This window comes from Erinaceus europaeus, chromosome 3 (assembly GCF_950295315.1).
Source record: "Erinaceus europaeus chromosome 3, mEriEur2.1, whole genome shotgun sequence".
NCBI classification, from domain to species: Eukaryota; Metazoa; Chordata; class Mammalia; order Eulipotyphla; family Erinaceidae; genus Erinaceus; species Erinaceus europaeus.
In genome coordinates, this window is record NC_080164.1 from 51,808,440 (window position 1) to 51,819,457 (window position 11,018).

Sequence of the window (11,018 nt, forward strand, 5' to 3'; positions counted from 1 at the left end):
AGCAGGTCTGCAGGTGTCTTTCTCTCATCCTTTGTCTTACCCTCCTCTTTCCATTTCTCTCCATTCTATCCAACAATGACATCAATAACTACAAGAATAAAACAAAAAGGGAATAAATAAATATAAAAAAAGTTTTAAGTCTAAGGGTTGAAAGATTGTATAAAAAATAAGTACAGTTTGCTTGACCTATTTCTTATTTCAAAAGCTTACAAATTTTGACCTAATTCATTATCATAATTGGTTTCAAATAGGATTATAGAGTTGAAACTAGGTTACTTAAATTCTTTTTAAATTAATAAAAACCTCATAGGCACTTAGTATGTGTAAGTTATAGTTTTAGCTGGCATTGTAGTTGTGCTATTCTTCATTCATAAGAACCATTTTTCCCTCCTCACAACCTCAGCATATACAAAAATTAATTGCAATGGATCAGTGGTGTAAATTTAAGAATTAAAACTTGGAAAAACATAGGAAGTAAATCTTTATAACCTTTGATTAGGTAATGATTTTTTTATGTGGTAAAAAAGTATAAATAACAAGAAGAGAAATCTAAAATTGGACTTAGTGAAAATTAAAAACATTCATGCTAAAAAAGACACCATCAAGTGAGCTGACACCTCACATAATGGGAGAAAAGAACTGCAATAGTTTATGGCATAAGAGCCTCGTGTTTATATATAAACAGCACTTAAAATTCAACAATAATATACAGGTCCATGAAAGATGATGAAATACAGGTCCATGAAAGATGATGAATGACATAGTGGGGGTTGTATTGTTAAATGGGAATCTGGGGAATGTTATGCATGTACAAACTATTGTATTTACTGTTGAATGTAAAACATTAATTCCCCAATAAAGAAATAAGTTATAAAAAAAATTCAACAATAAAAAGACAGCCAAGTGTATAAATAGAAAAAGAATTTGAGTAGACATTTTTTTCTTTTCTTAACCTTTAAAAAAAGTTTTAATTATCTTTATTTATTGGATAGAAGCCAGAAATTGAGAGGAATGGGGGGAAAGAGAGGGAGAGACAGATAGACACCTGCAGCCCTGCTTTACTACTCACAAAGCTTTCCCCCTGCAGATGAGCCCTGGGGGCTTGAACCCAGGTCCTTGCACACTGTAATGTGTGCTTAATCAGGTGTTCCACCACCTGCCCTCAACATTTTTTCTAAAGATATACAAAATATGACTGTCCTTTTGGCTTCAGTGATCTGATGAGTCACCAGAACAATAACTAGGTCATTCCCAGCAAAACTTCAATAGGAAAGCTTTCAGAATCTCTCTCATAAGGTTTGGTATTTCACTCTGGCCTTTTGCTCCCCATCTATCCATGACAGGTTCCTGGTTAAGCAACACACAACACACAACACACACACACAAATATATATATATATACATATATATATATATATATATATATTTATTTTATTTTATTTTGCCGCCAGGGTTATCACTGGGACTCAGTGACAACACTACAAATCCACTGCTCCTGGCGACCATTTCTTCCATTTTTAAAAAATATTTACTTATTCCCTTCTGTTGTCCTTGTTGTTTTATTGTTGTAGTTATTTTTGTTGTTATTGATGTTGTTATTGTTGGATAGGACAGAGAGAAATGGAGAGAGGAGGGGAAGACAGAGAGGGGGAGAGAAAGACACCTGCAGACCTGCTTCACTGCCTGTGAAACAACTCCCCTGCAGGTGGGGAGCCTGTGGCTTGAACCGGGATCCTCACACTGGCCTTTGTGCTTTGTGCCACGTGCACTTAACCCGCTGTGTTACCACCCGACTCCTATTTCTTCCATTTTTATTTGATAGGACAGAGAAATTGATAGAGGTGGTGGAAATATAGAGGGAAAGAGAAAGACACCTGCAGACCTGCTTCGTATCTTGTGAAGCATCCCCCCTGCAGATGGGGAGCAGGTGTTTGAACATGGATCCTTGTGCTTAATACTATATGTGCACTTAACCAGGTGTGACATCACCCAGACCCCTAACATTCTTTACTGTATCACGTAAGGTCAGGCTGAGAGGAAAAATGAAAGATTATGGGGAAATAAGATGGAACTAACTTGTAAAGGTCAGCTCATTTTCTTTCTTTTTAAAAATATTTTATTTATTCTACCTTAAGAGACACACATAGGAAGGGAGGAAGAGAGAGAGAGAAAGAGAGACACTAGACCATGCTCAGCTCTATCTGAAGGTGTAGCTAGGGAATGAACCTGGAATCTCAGGTGTGAAAATCACATAATCATTAAACTATCTGCCTGGACCTGTCTGCTCACTTTCTTTTATCTATTCTTTTTATTCAAATACATACATATATATGAATATTATATTAATTTATTTTTAATATTTATTTCCTTTTGTTGCCCTTGTTTTTTAATGTTGCACTTATTATTCTTTTTTTTAAATTAATTAATTAATTTTTTTTTGTAATTTTATTTATTTTCCCTTTTGTTGCCCTTGTTGTCTTTTTTATTGTCGTTGTAGTTATTATTGTTCTTGATGTTACTGATGTCATCATTTGTCAGATAGGACAGAGAGAAATGGAGAGAGGAGGGGGAGATAGAGAGGGAAGAGAAAGATAGGCACCTGCAGACCTGTTTCACCACCTGTGAAGCTACTTCCCTGCAGGTGGGGAGCCGGGGCTCAAACTAGGATCCTTATGCTGGTCGTTGTGTTTTGCGACATGTGCACTTAACCCACTGTGCTACCTCCCAACTCCCTGTAGTTATTATTCTTGTTGTTATTGATGTCATTGTTGTTAGATAGGACAGAGAGAAATGGAGAGAGGAGGGGAAGACAGAGAGGGGAAGAGAAAGATAGGCACCTGCAGACCTGCTTCACTGCCTTTGAAGCGACTCCCCTGCAGGTGGGGAGCCGGGGTATTTATTTTCTTTTAAAGATAGAGATACAGAGAGAGACCAGAGGTGCTCAGCTCTGGTTTATGGTGGTACTGAGGATCAAACCTAGAACCTCAGAGACTTCTGGGGTGAGGCTACAGAGCAGCAGCAGCTGTGTTTCTCTCCACTCTTGGGTCAACTAGGAATACCATAGGAGACCTCCTAGGACTGCAACAAGACAAGACTAGAATGACTTCAGGAACCCACCAAATCACCAGTGAGTGCAAACAAGTGTGGCTTGTGGACAGAGAGGAGCCAAGGGAGAGATTAAGTGGCTGATAACAGTCTGGCAGTTTACCAATTGAGACACCACCTACACTCTGTTTCACCAACAAAAAGACGGCTGAAGGGAGGAGACGACTCCCCTGAGACTCACCAAATGCAACTGTGAGTCTCCATTGCTACTGCCCTCAGAATCTGGAAAAGCGAAGGGTGGGGGGTGGGGTGGGGGGTAGCCCTGTGCTGACACCAGGGGACAGAGAACTAATGAGGAAACTCAGGAGAAGATCTATACCTCCGTGGTCTAGTGATAGGGCTGTGAGAGTCTCTTTGCATAACCACTGGATTATCTCTGCTCCACCCTGCTTTATCTCATAGTCAGGAGTCAGTGATTAAGCTAAGAAGCCTACTTACAGTTTAAAAGCTTTTAGGCTCCCAAAGCCTATAAAGAAGAAGAAGAACAAAACAGGCTTTTAAGCCAATGAACTCCAACTCAGGGATTAAAATACTATTGAAACAACTGTGAACCATTTAATTACCTAACTTAGACACAAGTCAATCCAGGCAAGAGTGATCAGTAATTTGAAAAGTGCTGAGAGAGGGACATCATAACATACTATATAAAATGGTTAAACCAACAAGAATACATATTGGAGAAATGAACCAGGACAAGATTCCAGCTAAAAGCCCCCCAAAGGTTGAAGCACAAAATAAAGAGATCAACATTCAAAGACAAGTTAAGGAAATAATCACAGGAGTGAGTAAAGAGTTTGAAAGAATTGTCATCAGAAATGCAGAAACAACAAATGAGACTCTGGAGGAAAACACTAATTATCTCAAGGTTATTAGAGAGCTGAAAGCTGAAAGTTTCACAACAGGGTAACAAAATAGATGAACTTCAGAAAACAGTAGAGGGGAGAGAGAATAGAATCAATGAGGCTAAAGACAGAATTAGCAAGATCAAGGACAAATTAGAGACAACTAAAAAAGAAGTAAGAGATCTCAAAAAGAGATTAAGAGATACTGAAAACAACAACAGAGATCTATGAGATGATGTCAAAAGAAATAGTATACACATATTGGCTTACCAAAGAAGAAAGAGAGGGAGAGGAAGAAAGCATTCTTCAGGACATAATAGCTGAAAACTTCTCTAGTCTAGACAACATCAAAGACATAAAGGTTCAAGAAGCTCAAAGGGTCCCAAACAGAATTAAACCAGAATTAAAGACTCCAAGACACATCATATTTAGAATGGAAAGGAATAAGGATAAAGAAAGGATCCTGAAGGCTGCAAGAGAAAAACAAGAGTACCAACAAAGGAAAAGCCATTAGATTAGCAGCAGACTTCTCCACACAAACACTATAGGCCAGAAGAGAATGGCAAGATATCTACTGAGTGCTCAATGAGAAAGGCTTTCAACCAAGACTACTGTTTCCTGCTAGACTGTCATTCAGACTAGATGGAGGCATAAAAACCTTTTCAGACAAGCAACAGCTGAAAGAATCAACAATCACCAAGGCTGCCCTGAAAGAAGTTCTGAAAGATCTCCTATAAATAATCAGATCACCATAAATAGGCCATATATCAGAACACTCTAAAAATCTACAAGAATGGCATTAAAATATCTTCAATCTTTGCTATCAATAAATATCAATGTCTGAATTCACCTATTAAAAGGCACAGAGTGGATCAACTAGGAATACCAAAGGAGACCACCCGGGAACGAAACAAGACAGGACAAGAATGAACACAGGAACCCACTAAATCACCGGTGAGTACAAACATGTGTGGCTGGTGACAGAGAAGAGAGAGGAGCATAAGGAGAGATTAAGTGACTGCTAACAGTCCAGCAGTTTATCAATTGAGATACCACCTCCAGTCTGCTCCACCAAAAAGGGGACAGCTGAAGGGAGGAGAGGACTCCCCAGAGACTCACCAAGTGCAACTCTGAGTCTCCATGGCTACTACCCTCAGAATCTGGAGCAGCGACAGGGAGGGACACCAGGGGACAGAGATCTAACCAGGAAACTCAGGAGAAGAACTATACCTCTGTGGCATAGCTGAGGGGCTGTGAAAGACTCTTTGCATAACCACTGGATTATCTGGATTATCTCAGCCACACCCTGATTTATCTCTTGGTTAGGAGTCAGTGATTAAGCTGAAGCCTATTGATAGTTTAAAAACCCTCAGGCTCCCATAGCCTACAGGGGAAAAAAAAAAAAGAGGCTCTTAAACCACTGAGTTCCAACTCAGGGATTAAAATACTATTGAAACAACTGTTAACTTCCACCACTGTGAACCCTTTAATTAACTTACTTAGATACAAGTCAATCCAGGCATTAGTGATCAGTAATTTGAAAAGGACTGATAAAGGGAACTCATAACATAATATATAAAATGGTTAAAAAAAAACAAGAAGAAATATTGGAGAATCGAACCAGGACAAGAGTCCAGCTAAAAGTCCTCCAGAGGGTGAAGCACAAAACAATGAGTTCAACATCCAAACATTAGCTAAGGAAACAATAACAGGAGTGAGTAAATAATTTGAAAAAATTGTAATCAGAAATGCAGGAACAACAAATGAGAATATGGAAGAAAATTCTAATTATCTCATGGTTATTAGAGAGCTGAAAGCTGAAATCGCTGAGCTAAGAAGGCAACTAGCTGAACAAGCTAAAACAGTATCAGAGCAGGGCAACAAAATAGATGAAGTTCAGAAAGCAGTAGAGGGCAGAGAGAATAGAATCTATGAGGCTGAAGACAGAATTAGCAAGATTGAGGATGAATTAGAGACAACTAAAAATGAAGTAAGAGATCTCAAAAAGAGATTAAGAGATGCTGAAAACAACAACAGAGTCCTATGGGATGACTTCAAAAGAAACAATATACGCATTATTGGCTTACCAGAGGAAGAAAGAGAAGGAGAGGAAGAAAGCATTCTCCAGGCCATAATAGCTGAAAACTTCTCTAGACAACATCAAAGACATAAAGGTTCAAAAAGCCCAGAGGGTCCCAAACAGAATTAACCCAGACCTAAGACAACAAGACATATCATACTTAGAATGGAAAGGAATAAGGATAAAGAAAGGATCCTGAAGGCTGCAAGAGAAAAACAAAGAGTCACCTACAAAGGAAAACCCATAAGATTAGCAGCAGACTTCTCCATACAAACACTACAGGCAGAAGAGAATGGCAAGATATCTATCGAGTGCTCAATGAGAAAGGCTTTCAACCAAGAATACTATATCCTGCTAGGCTGTCATTCAGACTAGATGGAGGCATCAAAACCTTCTCAGACAAGCAACAGTTGAAGGAAGCAACCATCACCAAGCCTGCCCTGAAAGAAGTTCTGAAATGTCCCTATAAACAATCAGACCACCACAGATAGGACATATATCAAAACACTCTAAAACTCTACAAGAATGGCATTAAAATATCTTCAATCTTTGATATCAATAAATGTCAATGGCCTGAATTCACCTATTAAAAGACACAGAGTAGAAGATGGATCAGAAAACACAACCCAACAATATGCTGTCTACAGGAAACCCACCTAACTCAACAAGACAAACACAGACTTAAAGTGAAAGGATGGAAAACTATCATACAAGCCAATGGCCCACAAAAAAGGGCAGGAACAGCTATTCTCATATCTGACACGATAGACTTTAAAATAGATAAGATTAAAAAAAATAGGAATGGACACTACTTAATGCTCAGAGGATCAGTCAATCAAGAGGACTTAACAATTATTAACATCTATGCACCCAGTGAAAAGCCATCTAAATACATCAAAATTCTACTGAAAGAGCTACAGCAATATATTAACAGCAACACAATCATAGTAGGGGACTTCAACACCCCACTCTCTCAACTTGACAGATCATCTAGGCAGAAAATCAATAAAGACATGAGGGAGCTAAATGAAGAGATAGATAAAGTAGAACTATTGGACATTTTCAGAGTGATTCATCCCAAGAAACTGGAATACACATTTTACTCAAATCCACATGGGTCATTCTCAAGGATAGAACATATATTAGGCCACAAAGACAGCATCAGCCAATTCAAGAGCACTGAAATCATCCCAAGCATCTTCTCAGACCACAATGGAATTAAACTAACACTTAACAATCAAAAAAAGATTAGTAACAGTCCCAAAATGTGGAAGATCAACAGTACACTTCTTAACAACTTCTGGGTCAAAGAGGAAATCAAGGAAGAAATCAAAATGTTTCAAGACTTCAATGAAAATGAAGACACGGGCAGGGGAGACAGCATAATATTTATGCAAACAGACTCTCATGCCTGAGGCTCCTAAGTCCCAGGTTCAATCCCCCACATCGCCATAAGCCAGAGCTGAGCAGTGCTCTGGTGTTTCTCTCTGTGTGTGTGTCTTTCTCTCTGCATCTCTCTCAAAAATAAAATTAGTAAAAAAATTTAAAAAAAAGAAAATGAAGACACAAGCTATCAAAATATTTGGGACACAGCTAAAGCAGTACTAAGAGGGAAGTTCATAGCTATACAAGCACACATTAGGAAACAAGAAAAAGCACAAATAAACAGCCTGATTGTACATCTTAAAGACCTAGAAGAAGAACAACAAAGGAACCCTAAAGCAACCAGAAGGTTAGAAATCACTAAAGTTAGGGCAGAAATAAATAACATTGAGGATAAGAAAACCATACAAAAGATCAACGAAAGTAAATGTTGGTTCTTCGAAAGAGTAAACAAAATCAACAAACCTTTAGCCAGACTCACAAAACAAAAAAGGAAGAAGACCCAAATAAATCGGATAGTAAATGAAAGAGGAGATATCACAACAGACACCACAGAAATTCAACATATCATGCGAGGTTTCTATGAACAACTATATGCCACCAAGCTAGAGATACTGCCTACAGCTCAACCATGAGTCCCTGGTCATCTGTTACCCGCCCGTGAAGCCAGCCCGGCGAAAACAACATAACCCGTCGAAAACAACAGCTAAAGGTGCCCAGACTATTAAATGGGGAAAGCAGAGTCTCTTCAACAAATGATGTTGGAAACAATGGGTTGAAACATGCAGAAGAATGAAACTGAATCACTGTATTTCACCAAATACAAAAGTCAATTCCAAGTGGATCAAGGACTTGGATGTTAGACCAGAAACTATCAAATACTTAGAGGAAAATATTGGCAGAACTCTTTTCTGCATAAATTTTAAAGACATCTTCAATGAAACGAATCCAATTACAAAGAAGACTAAGGCAAGCATAAACCTATGGGACTACATCAAATTAAAAAGCTTCTGCACAGCTAAAGAAACTACTACCCAAACCAAGAGACCCCTCACAAAATGGGAGAAGATCTTTACATGCCATACATCAGACAAGAGGCTAATAACCAGAATATATAAAGAATTTGCAAATCTCAACAACAAGACAACAAATAACCCCATCCAAAAATGGGGGGAGGACATGGACAGAATATTCACCACAGAAGAGATCCAAAAGGCTGAGAAACACATGAAAAAATGCTCCAAGTCTCTGATTGTCAGAGAAATGCAAATAAAGACAACAATGAGATACCACTGCACTCCTGTGAGAATGTCATACATCAGAAAAGGTAACAGCAGCAAATGCAGGAGAGGTTGTGGGGTCAAAAGAACCTTCCTACACTGCTGGTCGGAATGTAAATTGGTCCAACCTCTGTGGAGAACAGTCTGGAGAATTCTCACAAGGCTAGAAATGGACCTACCCTATGACCCTGCAATTCCTCTCCTGGGGATACATCCTAAGGAACCCAACACACCCATCCAAACAGATCTGTGTACACATACGTTCTTGGCAGCACAATTTGTAATAGCCAAAACCTGGAAGCAACCCACGTGTCCAACAACAGATGAGTGGCTGAGCAAGTTGTGGTGTATATACACAATGGAATGCTACTCAGCTGTAAAAATGGTGACTTCACCGTTTTCAGCCGATCTTGGATGGACCTTGAAAAATTCATGTTGAGTGAAATAAGTCAGAAACAGAAGGATGAGTATGGGATGATCTCACTCTCAGGCAGAAGTTGAAAAACAAGATCAGAAAGAAAACACAAGTAGAACCTGAACTGGAATTGGCGTATTGCACCAAAGTGAAAGACTCAGGTCTTTGTGGGTTGGGGGGGAGAGAATACAAGTCCAAGAAGGATGACAGAGGACCTAGTGGGGGTTGTATTGTTATATGGGAAACTGGGGAATGTTATGCATGTACAAACTATTGTATTTACTGTGGAATGTAAAACATTAATTCTCCAATAAAGAAATTTAAAAATAAATAAAATAAAATAAAAATTGGAGCCTCAGGCATGAAAGTATTTTGTATAGCCTTTATGCTATGTCTCTAGTCCTGTTTGCTCATTTTCTTTTTTTAAATATTTACTTATTTATTCCCTTTTTGTTGCCCTTGTTGTTTTATTGTTATAGTTATTATTATTATTGTTATTGATGTCCTCATTGTTAGATAGGACAGAGAGAAATGGAGAGAGGAGGGGAAGACAGAGTGGGGGAGAGAAAAATAGACACCTGCAGACCTGCTTCACCGATTGTGAAGCGGTGCCCCTGCAGGTGGGAGCTGGGGGCTCAAACCAGTATCCTTAGTCATGTCTTTGAGCTTTGTGCCACGTGTGCTTAACCTGCTGTGCTATTGCCCTACTCCCTGTTTGTTCATTTTCTAATGGCTATGTGCTTCCAACATTAGTATCTTTACTAAAGTACTTGAGGGAGAATTTAAACTATAAGACTGACAAGTATAGTCTCAGAGACAATTTTAGCAGTAGCACAGAGTAGAGGTTAAATGGTAAGAATCCAACACAGTACTAGATTTGGATTTTATGTCTCCTGCTTCCAGAATCTCTCCTTGAGCAAATCCCTTGATCTCTTTGTTGTAAAAAACTCACTTGGTTCTCATATCAGTCCTAAAATTTAAGGATTTGTTTTTGAGCTCAGTAAATGAAAGTAACTATTGCAATGCACACTTTTTTGGTAATGTGATAAAGCTACTATTCAAATTTTGTCTGTCACTTCCAAAGCTCTGACTCTTTTTTTTTTTTTCAAAGCGAGATCTTGATTTATTATAATTGATTAAGGGACATCTCTGAGGCTCTTAGGTGTGCAGGGCCTGCCATTTGTCCAGGTGACCTTGGCGGGGATGTACTTGACTCCACAGCCATATGGGATGAGGCACTTTTCAGCCATCATATCTTCAGATTCATCTGCATTAATCTTGGTGAATCACTGCTTCTTAGAGATGTGGATCTTCTGATGTCCAAGGAACTTCAAGCAGGGCCTCAATCACACACTCCTTATTCTGTAGCTTAGTGATGATGACCTTGCCAATGTGGACCCTGGCCATGGTGGCCTGGGGCTTCCCAAAGGCACCCTGCATCCCTGTCGGGAGTCAATATCAGAGATAGCAGGGTTCAGGCATGAAGTAGGGTCCCTTAGAGGAGCCTACACAAGCAATAGGCTGCATACCCTGCCCAGGAGGCTCTGTTCACAGCCATTGCACACTGGGCACCATGGGGACGTCAGCATCAAAACTCTAATTCTTAATTATAAACCATAATACCAGTTTATTACTTCCTAATAGGAAGCATACCTTTTTATTGGCCAAGTGGTTTGAGTCATCTCTTCAAAGGTCTCATTTTCTAGTTTCAACCACATGAAAAATTAAATTAGTAATTCAAAAAAATAAAATATGAGTGTGGGTTTAAACAGAGAAAAATGGAGAACTGTGTGGGGGATATTCTAGAGTCTTCTGCTTTTCTAACACTAGCAGGACTCTCACCCAGTGTCATTATTCATTCAGAACACCTACACTCTCCTAGTCCCATTCTAGGATATTTAATCTGAAGAGCA

At 39.0% G+C, this 11,018-nt stretch overlaps 1 pseudogene; it reads right to left on the reverse strand.

Annotated features, from left to right (window-relative positions):
- Positions 1 to 10,583: 10,583 nt before the first annotated feature.
- Positions 10,584 to 10,705, reverse strand: LOC132537925 (small nucleolar RNA SNORA70; annotated as a pseudogene).
- Positions 10,706 to 11,018: the final 313 nt, after the last annotated feature.